The sequence below is a fragment of the Rhinopithecus bieti genome, unplaced genomic scaffold (genome assembly GCF_001698545.2).
Source record: "Rhinopithecus bieti isolate Rb0 unplaced genomic scaffold, ASM169854v2 scaffold_1244, whole genome shotgun sequence".
NCBI classification, from domain to species: Eukaryota; Metazoa; Chordata; class Mammalia; order Primates; family Cercopithecidae; genus Rhinopithecus; species Rhinopithecus bieti.
This window is the reverse complement of record NW_016803397.1, coordinates 236,767-264,136: the sequence shown is the minus strand read 5'-3', so window position 1 is coordinate 264,136 and position 27,370 is coordinate 236,767.

Sequence of the window (27,370 nt, the reverse complement as noted above, 5' to 3'; positions counted from 1 at the left end):
GACCAGCACCGATTGTCCGGCACTCCCTAGTGAGATGACCCCAGTACCTCAGTTGAAAATGCAGAAATCACCGGTCTTCTGTGTCGCTCGCGCTGGGAGTTGGAGACTGGAGCTGTTCCTATTCGGCCATCTTGCTCCGCCCCCGGTAGTTACATATAGTAAGTATTAAGTGTATACCTAATACCTATTGTGTATAATAAATTGTATTACATATACAATAAGTGTATGTATATAATATAGGATGAGAAATACACTAAAAGAAAATATTTTGAAAAAATTTACAATTACCTGTTTAGCCCCTTAATTTGTATCTTCTGAGTTTTTGACCTGTTGTAACCTCATTAATAACTGCAGCATAATTGGGTTTCAATGGATATACTGAAGCTTGAGTGTCCTCAAATATTTAACATTAATAATTTAGCAGCATATACACTAAATCACACAAATCCTACATCATAAGCAAGAGACATTTTAAGACAAAGATGTTGAACAGTATCATTATTTAACACACAAGTTAATAGAGGTTTTATAATTTATGACAAAATCAGCTTCAGATGTCTCAGGAGAGGAGAACTTAGAAAAAGACAAGTGTTCTGAAATTTCCTGAAATTCCCATCTGGAAATAGAAAAGATTTGACTTTCAGAAAACCATCTCAAGTGATATTATTTCAGGGAGTGGTGTAAAGTCAGAAAAAATCAGTGTGAGGTTTTCAAGTAGAACACTTTAGTTAGTATTGAAAACATTTATATTAGAATATTAATATATGAAGGTGAAATGGTAGTTTGAAAACTGACACTGAAAAACCTACAAAGCAAATTATTATTTTTCTTTGAGAAAATGAATTTTGAAAACCGAAGTGTTTTGGCCAGTACTATGACATGGTGAAAGGGAAATTTGGGAAGATTATGTATCAACAGTTAAAATGATTGATTTTGGTAGAGAATAAACTGGAAGCACAGGGATTGATAATGGGATCATTGCATTTTCCTTATGCTGCTAATACTACTGCTACTTGCTTAGAAGCTGCTTAATATCAACCTCAAAATGGAAATTTACTTGTCATAGCATATGCCAGCAGAATATTGAATAAAAGAGAACATGTATATCCCAGTCCTAATTTAGAGTGTCTGTCTTTGAAATAAACAGTTTGAACTTTTCTTGAGTTTTTATGTGAAATAAATTCAGAGTAATGACAGATTTTTCTAAGAAATTTCTGACTATTGCAAAATTGAATATAGCAGAACAGACAAGGGTGTCAACGTAATACCTATTCCATTTCAAACACTACACAGGATAGATGAAGGAAGTATAGATACTGATATACTTTGAAGAAAAATAATAGTGTTTCTAGGGAAGTTGGAAGAGAAATATTAGCATGAGATGACTAATAACACTACAGTGAGAAATAAAATAAATATAGCATTTACCATTGTCTGCCTATAAATGTTTAGAGATAATTGATAGAGAAAATATGAGATTTATAACATTTTAAAACATTTGATACAAATTGTTTAGATAAAGATATTTGACTATTTCATTTAAGGTTTTCACTATATTACAGGTCAAAAATATATGAAAAGCTATGTCAGAACTCAAAGCTTAACAAAAGTTTTTAAATTGACCTCTTCACCACTTTCATAGAACCAAAAATTCACATATGTAAGCAACCACCCTCTGAACCTAATTCAAATGATTAAGCTATATTTTAGTAATTTGCAAATGAGATATACAAGCTAGTTTAATAAAGTCAGACACAGACAAAAGTCAAACTGCAGAATTTTTTTTTTTTTTTTTTTTACCAAGGGAAGCTTGTCTACCGAGAGGAATTTAGGAAAGGTAGAATGAAACAGAGATGATAGATTTGGGAGAGAGGAACAAGGAGAGTAGAGACAAGAGCATAGAAGCAGATGTGACCATGAGATTCTCAAAAGATGAGCTGCTTGGGGATAAACTTCTTCCAGTGGAGATAAAGTATATTTATTGTAATCTTATTCTATGGCATTCTCCAAATGCATTGTGATTATAGGCACACACACACTTCTGCCAACTAGTTTTTGGCTGTTACAAGAAAATTACTTAAATCTCTGGCTCTCAGCACAACTGTAAAATGAGCACAGAAACATGGTTTTGTGAGAAATAAGATAGTTTTTGTTAAATCAGCTAAAAGTAATTTAACTGTATTAATACCATTTATTATGTATACATCCATTGTATATATTTATATACACATATACACACATGAATAAAAATAACTTGCCTTTTGAGCTAATTTGAAATGAGTTTCTCTTTTAAAAGCAATCCTGCCTAAAATATATAGTAATGCTTTGAAGGATATTTACTAGCAATAGATTCTTATTGACTATATTATCATTTCATGGGAGCTGGAAGTTAGGATTCCTCCATTGCAGCATGAGAAGATGGTAGAATGTATAGCATTATAAAATACCACAGCTGGTGTGATTATTGCTTATACCTTGAATATTAATTCACATGCCCACTGACTTTGGAAAACTTCCACTGACTTTAGAAAATTTACAGCCAAATATGTGTATATCAGAAGACAGGTAGTAGTTTTAAAGAATGTAAAACAAAAGAGCAAATGTTCATACTATCTTTCATGGAAAGAGACATGGGCAAGTACAGTGAATGTATCCCTCAGATGTGAATATCCTGTCTTTTGTTACTTAGTCATCTAAGATCTCTGCAATCCAGGGAGAGACTAAAACATTCATGTTGCCAAAATCAGCTACTGAATTTTCAGCATTGCCAGTGGTTTTAATGCCCTGATTGTAAAATACCAAATATCTAACATCTGTAATAGAGTATTCATAGAATTGGGGAATCTAATTACAAATAAATTCTGGGAAAAAGTTTGGTATCAGATATTTACAAAGGGAGACTGAGAATAAAGGCTATGCTACTTAGTCACTACTCATACCAAGTTTTGGTATTCCCTTTACGGTCTGTGAACTGGTTTAGAGAAGACAGAAAGTAAGAGAGTCTGTGGTAACTAGATAACTAAATAACAGACGCCTCACAGAGAGTCCATCAAGATCTGCAGCATAAAATTCAGACAATCTAGAAAACAGTGATGAAAGAGTTAGTGAAACTTGTATGAAATCAATTTGTTGAGAGCTAAAACAACATTGAAAATCAGCCCTCTGGAGTTGTTTCAGAATTTTTATCACTAAAAATAAACAAAACCCAAAAAGGTTTGGTGAGTAGCAAGCAGTCCATGCTTGACTCAAATCAAAAGGTCAGGTATCTCACTTCCTCAGTAAGCTCCACAATTTAATTCAAAAAATGCTGGCACCTGCTTAATATCACAAGCCCAGTCTATCTTGAAATAGGAGGAATTCGTAAAAAAATCATTGAAAATATTTTCCAGACCCCATAAAAAGTAATTATATTTAGATAAATAAGAGAAAATGTGTTATAGACTAAGACTGACTGACAGAATTTACACAGATGAAATCCGACAGTAATTAGCTTTCCTGGTTTTTCCTATTTTACAATTAACGCTTTTGTTAAAATAGCTAATTTTATATTAATATTGTTAACTATATATACAAACACCCATTGGGCTTCTTCATCACTAGAAATTATAAAGATGATTAATCCTGTTCATATAATAATAATTGTATAAAGTGTATATTGACTTTTTCTAAACATTATATTGGATATCCAATGTGTTGTTAAAGTATCCAGTTCTACCTCTCCAAGGAAGTTATCTTATGCTCATCCAATGTGGCTAGAACTTGGTGTTTTTACTAACCATGTCCTCTTGTATCTCGGTGTTTAAAAGATTTATTTTTTCCATGTGCTAGTTTGTAATACAATTACTTCTTTAACCTTCAGGTCACATATGATTATTTCTGCATCTTTATTTTATTTCATTTACCTCGAGTGAAGTTTATTTGTACAAAGATATTGCTTATTACTTGAAACAGCCTTCAAATTTCAAATGTTTTTTTCTTTTTTATACTGAGCCTATTGTATCTCTATTCTCTGTGGAAATCTCTGTTCTTCTAGTACCCTGACAGAACAGTGTGTTGAGATGAGAGCAGAGAATGTTCATCATTCTTCTAGACAAATGAAAATTTTATCCATTCTGTTAGCAATGACTCTGTAAAACTTTAACTTGTCAACAATTGGTGAACATAATTAATTTTAATGGATTTGTTGCAGAATAGATTCTCGGATGCTTTATATAAATCATTCATGGCACAACACATTTTTCAGTAAATTGAATACTCCCTGTGTTTGACTGTTTTAAAAAGGAAAGGAAAAAAAGGAGAGGGAGAGAAGAAAGTTAATGAAAGGGAAGAAAAAAATGAAGAGAAAATGGAAAGGGAAAGGATAGGGAGGAGGGAGGAGAGAGCGGAGGGGGAGGGTGGGCACCGGGTTGTGGGAGAGGTAGGAGGGGAAAGGGAGGGAAGGGAGGGAAGGGAGAAGGAGATGGGGAGGTAGGGGACGGGAAGAGGAAAAGAAAGGAAGGAATACAATAAGGAAAGAGACTGCGGGTATTATTAGGGACTCCTTGCGGTAACTGCTGACTCTGCCATTGCTTTTTGATTTCGTGGAAAGATGTAACCTGAGCACTGGAGCTTAGATGGAACATGTATTTGCCAGCAGTCTTGGGCAGAAGATGTTCTCTCTATGGGTTATTGCCGACCTATATTGTCTCTTGACCTAGGGAATAACTTATCAAAAACCATGGGTTATGTGGGGAAGCTGACAGCTGACTAGGGATCAAGCCTGAAAACACAATGGGCAGTGTTTCCTGCAGCATGATGTTGCTACTGGAAGGCACCATGATGTGTAGGTTCTTTTTGCCAGAATGCAGAACAACCACTAAAATTCCACCTGTTCTAATTGATCCCAGGTGGCCTAGCCCTGCCGGCGGTTCAGTGTTCACTGTGGAAGAAAATAAGAGTGAACCTCTTGTGAGGTTCCCAAAATGGTGGGCAAAACTGAATCTGCCTCCAACTCACTTTTTTCAGTATAGAAACAGTGGGTTCACGGGGAATTTATCTGTGTGTGGCATGTGCAAGCTTGGGACAAGAGAGACACCATAAACAAAACCAACCAAAAACTTATTTGCATACCTTTCAATGGTGGCTTTCCTCTACTCTATTAATCCAAGAGGACAGCTAAGAAAATAACAAGCATAGTTTTAATTCATGGTATTAATAAAGGTCTGTGGGGACTATTAGCGTGGTTTATGTATTAAAAAATATAAGAACACAAGCTATTACAAAACAGCCTTACAACCAAGGTGAATGCACTGAACCAATTCATTAAAACTTGTGAATGTTTTAGGCTAAGTTATAAATTCTATGAATTGGCCATTTTATCTGTTGATTTAATAGTTATTTCGGTATTAGAATTATTTTGTCTATTAATCAGATTATTGAACTATTTTACAAAAGAGAGTACTCTTATCTATTAAATGTATTTAAAATATTAAAAATGGCTTAAAAATATTTTAGTCTGTGACAAAAAAAAATTATTCTGAGAATCCTAGAAATGATTGGCAAGAGTATTTTAGGGCAATCAATGAGATTATTTTGCAAGATCAACTTAACATTTAATAAACATCAAGGGTTCCAAATAACAATTTTGAACTTATAACCTTATATTTTAAATAACAATTGTGAAAACAAAATAAAACATTAAAAGTATTTCTGTATAAAAACAGGCGTGGAGGTCAAAAAAATACAAAAAACAAGCAAACGAACTAACAATAGCTCTTAGATAAACTTCAGTCTTTAGTGTTTCAGTGCTTCTATAAAGCCTGAATCCTCGTATTTCTCATAAAGGCCAATAAGTAGTGTCCTATTTTGTTTCGAAGCCTCACCATTCCCCATTTAATTTTTCTTTTCATCTTTCAAATGATCTTATACCTCTAGATTTTCGATTCTCAAGTTTTTCCCATGACTTGAAAACAGTTGGAAATGGCATTAAAACACGTTTAACCTTCTTAGCTTGACTGCTTTTCTCCTTAACCATATATAATGCTATCACTGTTCCCACATTATAGGAATTTTCTTTTTGTTCTTTTTCTCTGAGCCTCAAAGCAGGTCTTTCTATTGTGCTTTTCTTACTGTCTTTTCACTTTGTGGCCTCATGCAAAATGAAGGCCCTGAACTCATTGAATTTATTGTTTATTTAAAAAATGACGTTCTCAAAAAATTTCTGCTCACTTAATTTCTCCCTCACTAGGAATAGTATCCATAACATGTCTTTTCTATTATTCATTGTTGAACAAACGTAAATCCAATGCTGGGTGCAGTGGCTCACGCCTATAATCCCAGCACTTTGGGAGGCCGAGGCAGGCAGATAACCTGAGGTCAGGAGTTTGAATCCAACCTGGGCAACATGGTGAAACCCTGTCTCTACTAAAAATATAAGAATTAGCCTGGCATGGTGGTGTACACTTGTAATCCTGGCTACTTGGGAGGCTGAGATAGGAGAATCGCTTGAGCCCAGGAGGCAGGGGTTTCAGTGAGCCAAGATCGCTCTACTGCACTGCAGTCTGGGAGACAGAGTGAGACTCTGTCTTTAAAAAAAATAGTAAAATAGTAAATCTAGTTAATTGTTTTTCTTCTTGGCATCTTTTTGTGGGATTTATTATTTCTGTTACTTTCCATGAGATTTTGAGTGTGTAAACAGGTTTGCTCTTAAATTTGGTTTAGTACGTTTACTTTCCTTATCTCTCATACATGTTTTAACATCTAACTAATACTGCTTTAAGTATTCTGAATTACTCTGGAAAATATTTCTTTTTTTTTTTTTTTTTTTTTTTTTTTTTGAGACGTAGTCTTGCTCTGTCGCCTGGGCTGGAGTGCAGTGGCCGGATCTCAGCTCACTGCAAGCTCCGCCTCCCGGGTTTACGCCATTCTCCCGCCTCAGCCTCCTGAGTAGCTGGGACTACAGGCGCCTGCCACCTCGCCCGGCTAGTTTTTTGTATTTTTTAGTAGAGACGGGGTTTCACCGTGTTAGCCAGGATGGTCTTGATCTCCTGACCTCGTGATCCGCCCATCTCGGCCTCCCAAAGTGCTGGGATTACAGGCTTGAGCCACCGCGCCCAGCCTGGAAAATATTTCTTAATAACATTCCTAGATCTTACATGCCAACATCTCTAGTCCACACTGTTGGCTACTTTAAAATAATTTTCTGATTCTAGGTTCCGTCTTCTAGATGAATTATATCTGTTCTGAGATCTTACATTTATTTTTTCTTGGCGATTTCTGAACACCATATATTCTTTTATAGTTTCCTAATCTCCTAATAGCTAAAATAAATACCTCTTTCAGGACCATCTTTAAGGGTTCAGAATATCTATTTTGCTGGTTGCTAGTTCTAAAATTTAGCCTCTGGCTTCTCCTAAAATAATTTCTAACTTTATCTCAACTATTTCATTCTTCTTTATTTTTCTTTCACTTCTTACTGCTCTTGGTCTGTTGGCACACTAAAGTTGATTTCCTTTTGTTGTTGTTTTAATTCATCCCATTTTATCTCTTCTAATTTTCCTAGATGCAGAATGTTCCAGTATTAACCTTTGGAATAGTGATGATTCAAGTAACTATTTCCTTTATGTCAACCAAGAATATTAACTATTATCTGTATCTAAAGGGCACTTATCTCATGTTATCAATTGATAAAATTCTCCACTTGTATGAATCCAGTGTTTACATTTCTAAAATCTGTAACTGTCATTAAAGCTTAAAACAAGTAACAGTCTGACATGAGATCATGTTAATGGGAAGGGGACATGGAAAACTCCTGTTGTCTCCAACGCCCTCATTGTCTAACTCTAATAATGCCTAAAATACAGTGTAACTATTAAAATTTATCAAAATATTAGCTTAAATTTACTTTAGCTTGCTTAGCTTGTCTATATAATAATCTTCAGATTTTAATTTACCTTAGTCCTATTGTCTGATCATCATTTGCCATAACAATTTATATGGAAGTAAGAAGCAATTTCAGTCAAAATTCTCCAAAGAAGCTTCTCCTGCCCACAATTCATCCTTCACATTATTTCTGTTCTACCATTTTGCTAAAACCAGGCACACTTCCATTCTTTAGGGGGTTTGTAGCCTGCTGAGCCAAAATAGATTTTTTATTCTGAATATTGAATATCTAACTTATAAGGCCTCTATTAGTTTTAATCATTAAACAATTCCATGATTTTCATAATCTGCTACTTTGTTCCGAAAGTCAGCCTATTTTAATAACTCTTATTCATGCACACTCCATTATTCTGGGGTTGGAGGCAAGAAAAAAGAACTAATATTTATGCCTTCTCCCATAATATTCTAACATTTCAAAAGAGTTAAGGAAAAGAGTCACTGCCCCAAACTGTGATTAAAGAGGTAATATTTTACTAACTTCCATTTTCAGTACCACCATTTAAAGATGTTGAAAAGGGTCATGCCCATTGTAATAACAAGAAAAATCTAGACAAAGTATCTTCACCAGATTTTTCATCACTAACAATATTATTCCTATATCATCCCCCCAAACAACTATGACACTCCACCTAAAACTTACAGCCCTTGGCATAACCATCTTAGGCTTTTCACTAGCAGTAGAACTTAATTTTATAACTAATAGCTTTAAACTTAAATGCCCATCACAAACATTTAACTTCTCTAACATACTAGGATTTTACCCAGCCACAATTTACTGCACAACCCCACACTCAAGACTATTCACAAGTCAAAACCTAGCCTCACTTCTACTAGACCTAATCTGATTAGAAAAATCAATACCAAAGGCCATTACCAAACTATTGAAGACATAAGTAATGCATTTGTGCAATTTGTTAGTAGTCTAAGTCAAGAAATGAAACTTGCCCCTAAGACCAAAATGTGTGTCTTCAATCCCCTATTCCTTGATTTGAAGAGCAACTGGGCAGAAATGTGAGCTGACTCACCCCTGGTTCCCCACCCCAAATAGGAAATAATGAAGCAAAGTCAATTTGTCCCAAGAAAACAGAAAACACACCCATCACCCATCTTAGAGTGTCCTGAGTTTAGTGGTGGAGGAGCCTATATCTCGCTTTTGAGGAAAAATACCAGAAACCCTGATTGTAAGAATGACCAATGAATTTCCCATTCCAGTGTTTAGGGAGCAACAAATTGAAGTTGCCAGGAAAGTAGAGCTCCTTTTTATCTCTACCTTTAAGAATCTAAAACTATTCACTGATATTCTTTTCTCTATGATCTGAGACTAGAATTTGGAAAGAGAAGAAATATTACTCTACCACAACATTTTAAAATTTATTTTCCTTATTACTTTTACTTCTGTCTAACAAATTCAAGATAATCATTTGTAGTTGGTCACTAAAAACTGAAGACAAAGGAAGAAAATCCTGTCTCTAAAACTGAAGTCAAATAAGTGTGTGTGAGTTTATTTTGTGTTGCTATAAAAGAATACCTGAAACTAGATAAAAGAAAGGAGGTTTATTTGGTTCACAGTTCAGTGGACTTTACAAGGAACATTGCACTGGCACCCGCTTTGCTTCTGGTGAGGCCTCAAGGAGATTTTTACTCATGGCAGAAGGCAAAGCAGGAGTAAGCACATCACATGGCAAAAGCAGGAACAAGAGAGAAAGGAGGAGGTCCCAGACTCTTGTAATCGACCAGATTGTGCATAAACTGAGTGAGAACTCACTTATTACAAAGAGGAAGGTGCTAAACTATTCATGAGAGATCTGCCTTCAGGATCCAATCACCTCCCACAAGGTCTCACCTCCAACTTTGGGAGTGACATTTCAACATGAGATTGGGAGAGAACAAACATCCAAACCATATGAAAGTAACCCTAAAATAAAATATATTAGCAATTAAAATGAAGCCAAAATAATTATTTACAGATGTCTGTGTGAAGAATCCTTGTTTTTCTTACATTTACATCAGCCTACATTTTGCTAAGGCAAAATAATATCTTCAAAGTTCAGGCCTCACAAATGATGACCCAAATTGCATGAGTTATAATCTTCTCAATAGTGTTGTAACCTACTGGGATCACTATACTGTAGTCTATGCGATATCTAAATAAAGGAAAAATAAAAAATCAAGAAGGTTTCATGGTCCAGCACAGTTATTTATACCTTAAATCCTAGCACTTTGGGAAGGTGAGGTGGAAGGATTGCTAGAGACCAGCATTTTGAGACAAGTCTGGGCAACATACTGAGACCCTGTGTCATTAAAAAAAAAAAAAAAAGCAATATGTGGTGGTATGCACCTGTAGTCCTATCTATGCAAGAGGCTGAGGCAAGCAGAATGCTTGAGCCCTGGAGGTTAAGACTGCAGTGAGTTATGATCGCATCACTGCCTGGGTGATAGAGTGAGACCCTGTCTCTGAGAAAATGATTTAAAATCAAAATAAAAAAAAAATTTAAGTATATTTTATCCTTATTAAGTATATTTAAATTTTGAACTTTAAAGAAATGTCTGCAGAGTTATTTATAACTACTCATAAAAGTGCTATGAAAATAACCACAAATAATAGCCAATATCTTACTTTAAATTTCTCAAACAACCTATCTTCAATTAGTTCCTTCTATGCAGACAAACTCTACAAGCTGAACATCATCTCTTAGTGTTAGTGAATAAGTCACAATTTCTGGACCTGTGTATCTGAATACTAGCTTAGCCCTTGTTAAAGTTATCAATAGCCTGCAAAATTTTAAATGAAGTCTGAAGATAGTATTATAATTGAATATCTTCCATAGAAATTAGAAAAACAAAAGTGGCCAATAAAAATTTAAATTTTAAAATAAATATGTAAAGTTTTCAAACCAAATGGTGATCACTGTTAGCATGTAAGCTGAAGGAGGACAGATTTTTTTTTTCTGTTTTGCTTTGTTTTTTATTTAAACTGTCAGGACCACAGCACTTAGAACACTGCCTCATATGTAGAGGGAGCTCAGTAAATAGTTGTTATGGAAATTCATTAATGAGTTCTAAACCTGTTAGTCTATTTCGTACTTAATATATTCTTGTTGTATTGGGTTATTTAATATTTTTAAAGTGTAATTTTATCTTAGTGTGATGATCTAGAGTCTCCACCTAGGAAAACAGACAGTAAGCAATCAATTTACTTTTATTATTTATGAATTGACAAGAAAACTACATTTGAAAATGCTGAAATGAGATTATTCACAAGTAATTTTTCATGTCTTGTTTCCAATTTAATTTATTTGGCTATATTTTGTTTTAAGCTGTCAAAATGTAAATCTGGATTGATTATTCATCATCAAAACCATATTAAGGGAACAAATGCATGTCAATGCTTCAAAACGTTCAAAGAGAACTATCAATGATGGAACAAAATATGAAACTATATTCTTTGAATAATGTCTCATGATTTCTGTACTCACAATATCTGAGAAGGAACATGAAAGGGTGAATAAAAATAATGTTGTTTTATTTCATTTGCTGTTAATATTATAATTTCTTTTATTATTAGCTTTATTGTATGATAGTACTTCCTGAGGATGCTTTCAATAAACTTTAAAAGCTATTTAAGTGCTCTATGTTTGCATTTCTTTTTTTTTTTTTTTTTTGAGACAGAGTCTTGCTCTATAGCCCGAGCTGGAGTGCAGTGGCTGGATCTCAGCTCACTGCAAGCTCCGCCTCCCGGGTTTACACCATTCTCCTGCCTCAGCCTCCTGAGTAGCTGGGACTACAGGCGCCCGCCACCTCGCCTGGCTAGTTTTTTTGTATTTTTTAGTAGAGACGGGGTTTCACCGTGTTAGCCAGGATGGTCTTGATCTCGTGACCTCGTGATCCGCCCGTCTCGGCCTCCCAAAGTATGTTTGCATTTCTAAAGCATTCTGTACATAAAGCTATCATTGTCCTTCAATATAATGAATATATTATATTGAAGAACATTTACTTAATTGTCTATTTTATCAAAACCTAGAAACTAACATGAGGATTGAAATTACAGTTATCTTAATGCATGGTAAAAATAATCATTCATTGTTGGTTGAGTCAAAGTGATGGAAAAAGTAAAAAACATTAAGATTTTCTGTCTTTAAACATGTGCCAGAATCTTACGTATTCTGAGGAATAGAATTTACAACTGGTTTTGAAGAATTTAAAGTGCTCCTTTTCAAAAAGGAAAACAGATAATTCTAGGAGCAGCATTAGAGGTAATGATCAAAGTTGATTGCTCTTATAGAGTAGCTTCAAAAGTATGATTTGCCATTATAGAGGTATAAGAAATGGTATCTTCTAAGCAATATACTTTTGACTATAATTTGAACTGGAAAATATCTACCATTATGCAAAATACTTAAAAAGGAGAAGTTGCTGTTTGGCATTTGTCAATAACAGGAGAATACATATTTCACTAAGAATATGTCAGGGTTGAATGGAAGTGTATAATATTATCTTAGTAGAAAGTACATCAGATATAACAACTTCACGTCCTTATTTCTGCAGCATTACATTTATATGTTTGTTTTATGTATACTATTATTATTTCTCATATACTGAATGCCTATATAGGGAGAAAGAATGTCTAAGTCTCAACATCTAAAGTGCAGTGTGTCATACAAAGCATACTATATTAAACAGGAAATTAGTGTTTAATTCAATGAAAAATTATATGCATTAAGTGTAATGTATTTGACTCATTTGGTTTTTAGAAACTGAAAATGTCAGGTAATCTCAACTAATGGGGTATAGTAGTAAGATCATAAAATGTTGTATAAACTCAGTGACAGCTGTTCCTACAGAGACTACAGCACAGTTGGGACAGAAAGATCTTTGGTGACTCAGTGTAGAAGTCTGCTTTTGCATTGCTATAAAGAAATACCTGAGACTGGGTACGTTACAAAGAAAGGGTTAATTGGCTAAAGATTCTGCAAGCTGTACAGAAAGCATGGTACTGGCATTTGCTCAGCTTCTGGTGAGGCCTCAGGAAGCTTACAATGATGGTGGAACACAAAGGGGGAGCAGGCATTTCACATAGTGACAGCAAGAATGGGGACAAGAAGGTGCCAACACTTTTAAACGGCCACAACTTGTGAGAACTCACTCACTATCTTGAGGACAGCACCAAGCCATGAGGAATCCATGCCCATGACCCAATCACCTCCCATGAGGCCTCACCTCCAACATTGGGGATTATACTTCCACATGAAATTTGGGGGCACAAATATCCAAACCACATCATTTCACCCCGGCCCCACAAATCTCATGTACTTCTCATATGTCAAAACATAATGATCCCTTCTCATTAGTTTCTCAAAGCCTAACTCATTTCAGCATTAACTCAAAAGTCCCAAGTCCAAGTCCAAACTCTCATCTGAAAATAAGTTCCTTCTACCTATGAGCCTATAAAATAAAACAAGTTATTTACTCCTAAGATGGGGGCGGGGCATAGGCATTGGGATAATATTTTCATTCCAAAAGGGAGAAACTGACCAAAAGAATGGGGGTACAAGCTCCATGAATCTTCAAACCTCAGCAGGGCAGTCATCAAATCTTAACCCTCCAAAATAATCTTTGCCTCTCTGTCTCACATCCAGGGTACACTGATTCAATGGTGGGCTTCCAAGGACTTGAGCAGCTTCATCCATGTGACTCTGCAGAGTACAGCCCCTGGTGCTGCTTTCATGGGCTGGCGTTGAGTGCCTGTGGCGTTTCCAGGTGCAGGGTGCCAAGATGTTAGTGGATCTACCATTCTGGACTGTGGAGGACGGTGGCCCCGTACCCACAGCTCCACTAGGCAGTGCCCCAGTGGGAACTCTGTTTGGGGCCTATAGCCCCTCGTTTCTTCTCTGCACTGCCTTAGTAGAGATTCTCTTGCAGGCCTCCACCCCTGTGACAGGCTTCTGCCTTGGTACAAAGGCATTCTTGTATGTCCTCTGAAATCCAGGCAGAGGCTGCCAAGTCTCCTTCAGTGTCACATTATTTGCATCTACAGGCTTAGCACCACATGAAAGCCACCAAAGCTTATGGCTTGCACCCTCTGAAGCAGTGGCCCAAGCTATATCTGGGGCCCTTTGACCTAAGGCTAGAGCCAGAGCAGCTGGGATGTGAGGAGCAGTGTCCCTAGACTGCACAGACTAGACCTAAGGGCCTGTGATGGGAAGGCCTACCTTTTCCCATTGTCATGACTATCTGCATCTGGCTCCTTCTTAGTTATACAAATCTTTCTAGCAAGTGATTGCTCCATAACCTGCCTTAATTTATCTCCTGAAAAAGTTATTTCTTTTTCTGCCAAATGACCAGGCTGCAACTTTTCCATATGTTTACACTCTCCTTTCCTTTCACAAATAAATTCCAACTTTAAGTCATTTCTTTGCTCCTGCATCTGAGTTTGGTTGCTAGAAGAGGCCAGGCTACTTCTTTAATGCTTTGATGCTTAGAAATTGCTTTCCCCAGATACCCTAAATCATCACTTTGAAGTTAAAACATCCATAGATCCCTGGGGCATGAAGAGAATATAGCCAAGTTCTTTGCTAAGGCAAAACACATTTGACATTTGCTCCATTTCCCAATAAGTTCCTCATTTCCATCTGAGACCTCATCATCCTGGAATTTGGTGTCCATGTCACTATGATCATTTTGGTCACAACCATTTAACCAGTTTTTAAGAAGTTTCAAACTTTCCTCCCATCTTCCTGTCTTCCTCTGAGCCCTCCAAACTCTTCCAACCTCTGCTTGTTACCCAATTCCAAATCCATATGTTCAAGTATTTTTATAGTAATGCCCCATTTCATGGTACCAACTTTCTGTATTAGGCCATTCTTGAATCACTCTTAAGAAATACCTGAGGCTGGGTAATTTATAAAGAAAACAGGTTTAATTGCCTCCTGATTCTGCAGTTTGTACAGGAAGCATGATGCTGGTATCAGTTCAGCTTCTGGGGAAGCCTCAGGAAGCTTGCAATCATGGAAGAAGGTGAAAGGAGAACAGGCTTCTCACATGGCAGAAGTGACAGAAAGAGTTGGAGGGAGGTACCACAGACTTTTAAACAACCGGATCATGTAAGAACTCACTATCACGAAAACAGCAGCAAGCCATGAGGGATCCTCCTTTATGACCCAATCACTTCCCACCAGGTCCTGCCTCCAATGTTGCAGATTACATTTCAACAAGATATTTGAGGTACAAATATCCAATGTATTTCATTCAGTTATCTCTTTGCTCCATCAACAGCAAGAATTCTTAATCTTCATTATAGTGGCTCAGCTTAATTCCTTGTTACTGTTGTTGTTGCTACTACTAATATATCAAGATAGCCTATTAAGTATACCATACTTATAGCTATAAATGTTGTTACTCATTTTATATTCAACATATTTACTAGTAAATATAGAATGTGTAATATATGCATGCATAGAATATACATAATACACATATATGCATATATACATATATATGATATGAAGCTATTATGCTTCATGCTAGTCTCCTGTATGCAGTTTCATATTTTTTTCTTTTCAAATTAGTTAGGTTTAAAAAAAATTTACTTCCCTGAAAACTTGTTTTCATAGAATTATATAGAGCTATGTTCTTTCATGCAGAAACAAAAAGCCACATGTGACAATTTGAACTAATATTTAAATTAAAACTAAGTATAATTAAAATATATGTTCTTAAGTCATACTAGCCACATTTCAAGTGCTCAGTAGTCACATGTGAATGTTACTAGTCGTATTAGACATCACATATAATAAATATTTTCTTATTAGGAAATTCTATTAGCCAGCACGTCTATGTAGATTAAGAGCAACACAATAGACTGTTTAAATTGTATTATAATTTCTGAGTAACTTAGCGATGCTTTTTAACTTTTCTAGGCTTCAGCTTCTCTGTGTGTAGAATAAAGATAATAGCAATATCTGTATCATAGGACTTACACCAGGATAATTTACTACAGGTAAAATCCTTTGCAGAGTGATGAGTAATTGAGAAGCTGAATATGCAAATGGATAATGTCCAGATCACATATAAAAATAAAACTCTGACTCACAACCATAGCAATTAATCCAGTAAGCCAAGTCATTATCTACATCTATCTAGTACCCAGTCAGGAAGTCAAACTACTATCATTAGGAACCATTTCAGTAAACCAAATAATAATCCCTGAAATAGTCAAAAACAAGTAGAACCTAATTAATAACTAAAAGATTTCCTATTTTTGGCCTCAACTTCCAACTTAGTCTCAAATACAAAATGCTAAATATGCGCTGCTAACCAATTACATAGGATGCCCTGCTTCTAGGTAGCTTGCCTGCAGCCTTTCCATGCCAACAGTTCCAACCAAGGCACACTAGAATTTTCCCCTTTTGTTCATCATAAAGCTTTCTTACTCCTCCACCTTCCTTCGAGTGTTTTCCAAAACACAATTGGTGGTTACCAACTCTCTTGCTATAGCAAACTCTGAATAAATAGCCTTTACTTGTTCTTATTTGGGTGACTTTCATTTATTTCCACAGGTATTGTGAAGGTTCTATTGAGATGTGCTCTGAACTGTCTGATGCTGTGGCCCCAAATCTTCAACCAGGTGTATAACCCAGAAAAGATGCTTGTGACTTGCTGCTCACAGGTTGAGTTTTCAATAAGGTAGTGTCAGGACTGGATCTGAACTTGACTCTGTGGTAGTTTTCATCGTTATTTATTCAATGTTTGGTACTTAGGTTTTGTTATAAGATATATATTTTTTTGACATCCTTGATGGATTCATACTATTTATTTTCATCTATTTTTGCTGACTTTTGTGTTACTATTTAATGTTGTGCTGTCTAGAAGTGTTGCTTCTTGTAAGAAGAAGAAACCCAGAGTAGACTATAGGCATAGGCCCTATAAACATGTTTTTCTTTTTTTCTTTTTTAATTATACTTTATGTTCTAGGGTGTATGTGCACAATGTGCAGTTTGGTACCTATGCATACATGTGCCACGTTGGTGTGCTGCACCCATTAACACGTCATTTACATTAGGCATATCTCCTAATGCTATCCCTCCCCCGTCCCCCCACCCCACAACCGGCCCCACTGTGTGATGTTCACCTTCCTGTGACCAAGTGTTCTCATTGTTCAATTCTCACCTATGAGTGAGAAACATGCGGTATTTGGTTTCTGTCTTGTGATAGTTTGCTCAGAATGATCGTTCCAGATTGCATCCATGTCCTACAAAGACACGGAACTCATCCTTTTTTTATGGCTGCATAGTATTCCATGTGTAATATGTGCACATTTCTTTAATCCAGTCTGTCCATTGATGGACATTTGTGGTTCCAAGTCTTTGCCTTATTGTGAATAGTGTGCAATAAAACATACATGGATGTGTCTTTACAGCAGCATGATTTAACCTTTGGGTATATACCCCAGTAAATACCCAGTAATGGGATGGCTGAGTCAAATGGTATTTCTAGGTCTAGATCCTTGAGGAATCGCCACACTGTCTTCCACAATGGTTGAACTAGTTTACAGTCCCACCAACAGTGTAAAAGTGTTCCTATTTCTTCACATCCTATAAGCATGTTTTTCAAACCAGCTTCAAGGATGGTGAGTTTGTAATTCTGACTGAATCCACTTTCAATTGAACAAACTGTGAGTGATCAATATATCCAAATGAAGTTCTTCCATCTCATTTTTATTGTCCTGAGAAATCAGCTTTGATTCAGGGTGAGCATTCTTTCTGGTTTTCCACCTGCCATGGGGCATAGATAACTCAGTTTGTGTTCAGAGATGACCAATTGTCAGATTGGGAGCCCAAGACAAAAGGAATACTAGAATTGTATTCCTCATTGTCACTGACAGCTCTAATGGGGGTTTTTCAAGTATGAATCCTCTCCTCTTTCAGGAAAAGAATTCCTGTTTCTTCTATGTACTCTCATTACAATTCTATTACTTGTACCTATCTTTCTAACTCATAACTGCACCAAGGCTGATTTGAGTCTTGTATAGCCACTGTGGTGGCTGCCAGATTTATAATAAAATTGTTCACTTGAGAAGTGTCTTAGAAAAGAAAGGGAATATTTCTCAGATCTAATGGATAGCATATTTTGATTGATATTCAAATTCCTCCAAATATAATTCTAATTTAAAATTTGCTTTACTAAAACATATTTGGCCCAAAGGCCATGAGCAATTCAACAAACTTAAGCAACGACAAACTAAATCTATTTCCCTAGTAATTCCTCTCTTCTTAAGCTCCAGTTCCTTTCTTATACTCATATTTTCTCTCTTTTCCTTTTGAGCTCCCTCTTTTAGCACTCCTGTCAACTCCTCCATCCTTGAACAGAAAACCCTACATTTTCCCAACAACTCTCCTAAAATCCCAATATGCCAGTGGTCTGTAAATATCCATCCTTCTCATGAACTACAAATGTAGGCAATTATATAATTAAATGTCGAACTTGAAATAAGAGTTAAAAACAAAAATTTACCTCAACCCAAGTAAGACAAACAAATATTCATGAGCGAATTTAGAGTTACTTTGGTTTCATATCACCCAGGATTATTTGACCAGTATCAACTTGTACAAATGTCAGTCAGAACCCTGGATGCTAAATGTTTGATAGAAAGAGCTGATTTGACACTCCTGGAAAGGAATCTAGAGGATCTTTCTTTCCACAGATAACTTGAAGGCAATTAAAAGGTCAGATAAGTAGATGAAAGTCTCCTAAAAGTCGTACCTGAAAAATGACTAATAAAAATTTAATATATCGTTTAATTATGCAAACAAACAAAAGATGAAAGAATACGATATTTTCAGGATAGAATAGAGAATACCTTATGAACATACTTGTAAGTTAAGTAATGTGCTAATACATTAGTAGCCCTTTGATCTCACTTTGTCAATAAAGTGAAACCTGAAATTGGAGACCTAATTAAAAAGAAATAAAGGAAAATAATACCTTTACCTGAACTACAATATTTTGCAGCACATTTTAAAATCGATTTGGAATAAATATGAGACATAACCAATATAAAGTTTTAGTCCTACACATGAAATTGTTTGGTAGCTCATCTCCCAATTGGACGCTTACTGACAAGGACACTGTTAGATATTGTAAACAGACTGGACACCGAAAAAAGATGGTCTCATTTTACAAAAGAAAACCAAGATTTTAAAATCCCTTAATTTAGATAAAAGGAGGTGCTCTGAAAAAGGAAAAATCATCTAACATCCTGTCATACTCTCAAACACTCAAAGTAAATTAACTATAAATATAGATGGTCATCCTCATGAATTTCTGGTACATATGGTTACTACCCTGGCCACATTAAACTCCACTACCTTTGTTCAACCTCTTCGTGGAATACACACACAATACAGGTGGTACATGTTTCAAATAACCGACAGATTTTTCTCCTAACACTTAACCATAAATCTGGTGCCCTTGACTGCAAAACAGTTTTTCTTGCTCTGTGATACCTAACTCCTTCAAATTTAGCAATACAGACAAATTGAATTCAATATTAAATGCATACCAAAAGGGCTTTTTCTTGAGGTCGAAGAGACTCTTGTATTCATGAGCAAGTTAGGTCTACTCTAGTTATTTTTTCCTTTCCTCATTACATTTTTTTTTTTTTTTTTTAGCCGGAGTCTCGCTCTGTCGCCCAGGCTGGAGTGCAGTGGCCCGGATCTCAGCTCACTGCAAGCTCCGCCTCCCGGGTTCGCGCCAATCTCCTGCCTCAGCCTCCCGAGCAGCTGGGACTACAGGCGCCCGCCACCTCACCCGGCTAGTTTTTTTGTATTTTTTAGTAGAGACGGGGTTTCACCGTGTTAGCCAGGATGGTCTCGATCTCCTGACCTCGTGATCCGCCCGTCTCGGCCTCCCAAAGTGCTGGGATTACAGGCTTGAGCCACCGCGCCCGGCCCCTCATTACATTTAATATACACCCTGGACAAGGATCTTGTCCCTGCACCTTTCTATGGGTTAAAAGTTCTGTTGACATAGGCAAAATAATCAGCGCAGGAGCTATAAAATATAAATCATACCAAAATATCTGGATAGTCTTTAAAACAAAATCAAAAGAAAGTCTCAATTTTGTAGTTGAAACTGTATACCCAAATATCATCTTGTGTCCTGCACTTTGTAAAAAGTGAGTCTTTTTAACTCTCATCCTGCCAGTAAGGAAACCAAATTAACAAAGATATCAATGATACCAATGTGCTTAAAACCTCAAGACCAGAAGCAGAACTGCTATGTCTTGTTTTCTGATAGTACCTAAACCAAATACCATCCTGTCATCAATTTCTCCTGAAGCCACTTCACTTTAATGGATCTATGGTATGTTCTACCTTTTTCAATGTACTCGTAGCCCAGTTGAGTTTGTTTCTTTGCCTTTACCTGAGAAGGACAACAGTATTCCTGAACAGTCTGCCCCAAGGATCATTAAAATTTCCTCCTACTTTTCCCAGATCTAAGACTTAATATACCTAAATTTCCCTTGTGACTCAATACTTATGTAATATGTATTATCTGCTACTTTGTTCAGAAAACAAAGCAACCTGTAAAAATAATTTCATTTATTTGCTCTCAGCCTTGCAGAAAAACTATATAAAGTTTCAAAAGTTAAATTACAATTTTGACAGAACACAGTTAATTATTTAGGGAATGACCTATCTGAAGAGAGAAAAAAATTCTCTCCTGACAGAAAAATAGTTATCCAATAACTATTTATCTATACTCCTCACAGTACAACTGAAAAATTTTCTCTATTTGAGTGTGGCTGTGAATCAGTGCCATTTTTTTCTGAGACTGCTACACCTCTTTGTGAATTGACTAAGTCTTCTGTACATTATGCTCTATTCTGTAAGCTCAAACGTGAACAGGCTCAAACGTTTGTACTGTAAGGAAGATGTTTCAACAGCCTCTTTCTCTAGACAACCATAAGCACAAATTGCCATTTCATCTATGTGTGCATGAGCAATCTGGACAAGCTCTTGGAATTTTAACTTAACTTCAGGGCAACCATCAGATACCCCTTACTTATGATAGCCTTACCTTTGATCTGATTACAAAGGCTTATTTCTCTTTTTTTTTTTTTTTGAGACGGAGTCTTGCTCTGCCGCCCAGGCTGGAGTGCAGTGGGCGGCTCTCAGCTCACTGCAAGCTCCGCCTCCCGGGTTCACGCCATTCTCCTGTCTCAGCCTCCCGAGTAGCTGGGACTACAGGCGCCCGCCTCGTCGCCCGGCTAGTTTTTTGTATTTTTTAGTAGAGACGGGGTTTCACCGTATTAGCCAGGATGGTCTCGATCTCCTGACCTTATGATCCGCCCGTCTCTTATTTCTCTTATGTTAGGACAGTAGCTGCCAAAGAAAAATTCTATGATTCTGCTGAAGTAGTTCTAGGCTCCCCATTTCACCTCGTGATCTTCATGAAGTAGAAACATTGTTACTGACTGAGAACACACAACACATTTCAGCCAGCTGATTTCCCTCTTATGAGATGTTATTACTGTCTCCTTCTTATATCACTATTTGGTATGGCAACACCCTGGATACTGCCACTCTTCTGCCCCTACCAAAAGAAAGGAGCTTCACGATTGTCTTACCTTGGTTAGGGAATTCTCTGTAAATATTGCTCAGGTGTATTACAGACTCCTATTGAGAAGAACCCTGACCTAATATTGGTTGTTGATGGCTCATACTTCAAAAGCAAAATTTAATATCATCAAGCAGAATGTGCTATCAGTAGTCTAAGCTTTCTTTTAGAATATAGTCTTCTACTGGAGATAAAAGCAGTCCAGATAGCAGGACTTATTTTATGTCCTAGAGTTTGTCATCTAGCCAAAAGCCAGAGTAAACATATGCACAGGAGACAGGTATGTTTGTGGAGTAGTAGTACATGACTGTGGTATGCTTGTGAAACAAAGGGTGTTTCTCAGCTCTGATGGAAACTCATCAAAAATAGACAAGTCAAAGGAAATTTAAATATGCTTCTGCCATCTACCACTCTTATTGTGTTCTTATTTTTAATGTTTCCTTGTATTAACAATATATGAAATGTGTACACATACACATATATATTAATATATTTTTAGCAAATTATAGCTAGCTCATTTACACTTTCAACTTGAATTTCTCCACTTTAAATGTATGCCTTAAATTTACCAAGTTTTAAAACTTTTGGATTTGCACCAACATGAAGAGTGAAAATTTTTTCTATTTCAATCTGGTTAATTATCATCCAATGATAGTGACCAAAGTATGATGGTTATATTGAACATTGCATGAATATATAAATAAAATATTCACATTTTCAGTCAATATATGGCATCAGTAAAAGAGTAGAAGGAAATGTGAGTGCCGCCACAGGATAAATATGTAGGTGGAGATATTATAAAGGGAATTCATTTTTGGGGGAATGTTATTTTAGTTAGCTTTACAAATTGAATTTCAGGAATAAACCATGGTTTAATTTATAAATTCCCTGTTGATGTACACTGAGGTGTTAAAATTCCCAAATCAGTGAAATTTAAAATGTCTGAACATTTTCATGGAAACTTTGTGTGTATGTCTGTGATTTTCTACCCAAGATAAATTCTTGGAAATTGAATTTAAAATAAAGTGTGTCTATTTAAGTAATTTTACAGTCTCCCACTATGCTCCCAAAAAATGACAACTGTGACATCTAGCAGTATCAGTATATGAGTAGAGCTTTCACTTCAAATCCCTCTCACCCCATTTTTCCAGTGACAAATTATCTACTTTTTTCTTTTTAAATTTTTCGGTGGAAACTTGCATGTAGCATTTTAAACAAATTTGATACATTAAACTATATTCTAGCTAGAACACATGGCAATTAAGGATAGATTTGAGAATCCAAAACTAATTTCTAAATAGTTATTAGCAAGAAGTAAGACAAAGAAACTTACCTTAGACAATCTGTAAAGAAATAATTGAAAACAAACAAAAAAACTAGTGATATATTGTGATAAACTGGAAAAATGTGAAACATAATAAAATATGTACAACAGAAGAATTAGAGGTACAGATAATGGAAACTAGAGAAGCAAAAACTATCATTCACTTGCATCTAGGTATTGACAAGAAGTGTGGTGCAGCACATGCATGATTGTTACTACATTTTTCAGGCAGGAAGATATATATTTCTCATATTGATTATTCCCATACCACTTTCAATGAATTTTGAATATTTGCTAATCAAGAACCTATTCTATTTTTTTCCTTTAGAGTTAAATGCCTCTGAGTTCAGAATATTTCTCACATTAGAATATAATTACCTACCTTAATTGTCTGCTTTATATTTTAATGCATAAATTTTAAACAAGAAAACAAGTGGACATATGTAGAGAGAAAGAGAAATTATCAGTTTGGTTGGTTATATCAGATATAGTTATTTTAATATTTTATGTACGCAGGTGTTTTTCTCCCAAAGAAGTCAAGTGTAAGAGTATTAGAAAAATAAAATCAAGTACTTTGGGATCATACTATCAATGTCTCTAAAATAGTAATATCTACCATGAAAATGTATAACGTAAAACACAACCAGAATTTGTTCTAATCTCTGTAAAAATTGTAAAAATGTAGGATGCCAGTACAAAGAAATGAATTAAGTTAGGCTATAGGACTTTGGAAAACCGCATGCTAGAGTCTCTGCATGTTGTGAGGTGGAGGACGAGGGAGGGATGGAAAGAAAAAAAGTTATTTTAATTTTGAAATTTTGAATCTGTTTATAAAGATGGAAAAGCTGAATTGAAGAGATACACTGGAGAAAGTATTATGTAAAATGAGATGAAGTTTGTTACACAAAATATGTTCTTCTGGGGATGAAAGAGAATAGGCAGCTTTAATAAAGTGAGAGTCTCTGTCAGCACCCACTCTCCTGAAAACTTAGCTTCCAATTAGGATGCAATACACAGTCATTGGAATATTTTACTGGATACCACCCTAAGAAAAAGACTGGTTAGGAAAGGAGAAATGTAACATAATGTATCAAATATTAAGCCACATTTTGTTTTAAAATCAGCATCAAAAAATTCTATCCATGATTGTTTTTCATTTCTTTCTCTTTATAATTATATGTGAATGAGAGTGAATTCATAAACCTATGAGTATATATATGTATATACTTTAAATATGAGTTAGATGTATAAATATGTTATTCTAAATATATAAAGTAAATAAAATGCATAATATATAATGGCATTTTTACCAGAAATAAAGCTAATAATCTTTAAATTAATAATAATTCAACTCAAGGTAGTTTTACTTCAGTGAAGAGGGTTTGAAATGACATCACTCCCAAACTTATAAGGCAAAAGTCGGACAGACTACAAATTAATAATTTTTCTGGACCCTGTCTTAGAACTGAGGTCTCAAGGCAAACAACTGACCCAAAACCCAGGCAAAAAAGACACCTGAATAAAGAAAAAATGCTTTAATATTTACTTCTATAAGGCAGAGGCCATGGGTTGCAACATAAAGGAAAGTTCAGATTAAAATATTTAATCAACTGCTAAAGGCTGAGCACGAGTTAGCATGAGCGTGCTAGTGATCAGCATAGGGGTTTGTACCCTATTGCAAGCTTTTGTCTGCACCCTAATCTCATCTTGAATTGTAGCTCCCATAATTCCCACATGTTGTGGGAGGGACCCAGTGACTTTCCTCCATACTGTTCTCTTGGTAGGAAGTCTCATGAGACCTGATGGTTTTATAATGGTTTTCTCCTTTTACTTGGATCTCATTCTATCTTGTCTGCCACCATGTACGACGTGCCTCTCACTTTCTGTGATGATTATGAGGCCTCCCTAGCCACGTAGAACTGTTAGTCCATTAAACCGGCTTTTCTTTATAAATTACCCTATCCAGTATGTCTTTATCAGCAGCGAGAAAATGGATGAATAGACATACTATGTTTAGCTCTCTGGGTGGATGAGGGCGAAAAATTTTGAAAAGTCACACATATGAGATCCTGGAATACAGTGCCTACCTAAGACTGACGCTTAATGAAAACAGAAAACATTCTCTGGCCACTTCCTCCACAACAGGTTCACAGGCACTGAGTAAAAGTAACAGTGGAATACAACTTAGAGAGTTACAAGAGACAGATTCTCTCCATGCCACAGTGCAAAGGAAAGACCCAAAGGCAAAGGAAACAGATGTTAAAAAATTAACCTCCAGTAAATCACCCACACACTAAACAGAGACTGAAAGCTTCTGGTATACTTACGGTAACCATAAAAAAAAACACTATACTAAATTCCAAAACACAAATCCAACATTCAAGGCCTATCAGAAGGAAAATCATGACCATCAGCAAACATAAACCATATTTACCTCAGGGACTACCTTCCGACAAAGGCGTCTGTCTTTAAAAACAGCAAATGAGATGTAAGAAAAGGGAAGGAAAAATACACTCCAGGGGTAAATGTCAATAATAAGAACTAAACTCAGATATGATACAGATGTTGTAATTATTAGACATGGAATTTAAAATAACTATAATTATCAAATAATATGGTAATCTTTCCCTGCTTCTTAACACCTATGACTCCAGCATGTTTGTTGGTGGTGGAGACCTCTGTGTTAGGAATGAATGATATGTGGAGTTTGAAAAAAGACTCAAAAGGTGATCCTAAGACCAGACTTTTAGGTTCTTGAAATTAATTGAAATTCTGAGTTAAATTTATTTGTGCTAAGTTTATATAAAAATTGCATATAATATCAGAAAGCATAAAATATACATGTTATCTATTTTTAGAATAGTGTATTATGGGACTAAAGTTTGGTATATGTTAATAATTATAACTAAGTTCTTGTACTAAAAACAGGCTTGGGATAATTTGTACTTTCTTTCTCAATAAATTATTCACTTGCATCATTTTTTTCCTCTAGAATTTGCATTTCATATCAAATAGAATTTATCTAGTATTTGTTTGATTAACAAAACATCTTAGGCTACAAGATTTTTATATTTTAAAACATAAATTCTCTATATTTAATACATGTAATTTTAAATTTACCTTATTTTATTATCCACTATTCTACCTAAAATTACATTAGATTACAACTTTCTTGAGCTATTGAATGTTTAATATTTTTCACAAGTACACTATCAGCTTACTTTGGATTGTACTGGAACAAGCTGCTCATAAAACATTTGTCTAGGAAATATTATAGAACACACTATGAGCTTTCTGATTTTCCAATTCACTGGCTTAATCTTTACTCCCTCTGTGGTTAAAACCTTAAAACCTTCCATTAGAAACACAAAAATACAGTGTCATAAATTATTATAAAATGATTCACTGCAGTTTTGTGGGTAAATTCCACTTACACCCTCACAGAAGCTTGAGAATTCTTCTGGCATAGATTCTTGTTTTGTTGTTGTTGTTGTTTGTTTCTCAGGGAGTGTATGATTATCTTGTGAAACAATTATCTTCGGCCGGGCACAGTGGCTCAAGCCTGTAAATCCCAGGAATTTGGGAGGCCGAGGCAGGTGGATCATCTGAGGTCAGGAGTTCGAGACCAGCCTGGCCAACATGATGAAACCCTGTCTCTACTAAAAATACCAAAAATTAGCTGCACGTGGTGGCGTACGCCTGTGATCCCAGCTACTCAGGAGGCTGAGGCAGGAAAATCACTTGAACCCGGGAGACAGAGGTTGTAGTGAGCCGAGATCACACCACTGCACTCCAGCCTGGGTGACAAGAGCAAAACTCCATCTCAAAAAAAAAAAAAGAAAAAACAAAAAATATGATCTTCATGATTGTTTTAAGTGCACCAATATTCTAGTCAAAATTGCACATATAAATGACCTTAGCCAATTCATCAAATACACTATCGTAAGGATATGCATTATGAACCCTGTTGGAAATATGTTGTTGTGTCAAGGAAATAACATCTAAGAACATTTCTACTATAATCTAAAATGTGTTTAGAAACATAAATAGCCTTGCTTTACCAAAATTAGCAAATTCATCTGCTTTTTATCACTACGCAAATAGGAAAAAATTTTGTATATGGGAGAGTACCAGGCTTGGGATGGGAAAATATATGTCTGAGTCATAATTCACTTGTTTGACCTTGGGGAATAAAAATCTTTAAACTCTCAGAACCTTAACATCTTTTTCTAATGCAAAATGCAGATGCCAAATACATATTTGAAGGGACACTAATTGAGAAACTGTATATAAAATACTACATAAACAACAAATTCCTACATGAATATAGCCATGGGTAGATTCAGGTTTTGTGGACTTCGAAGCTTATACAATATGAAATAAAGGATACAAATAATAAGTAATAATTTTTATGCATATGAATATTTATTTATAATGAGTAAAATTATAGCCAGTTACAAAGCTAATAAAATAATTATTTATTTTATAATATATATACTATTACATATT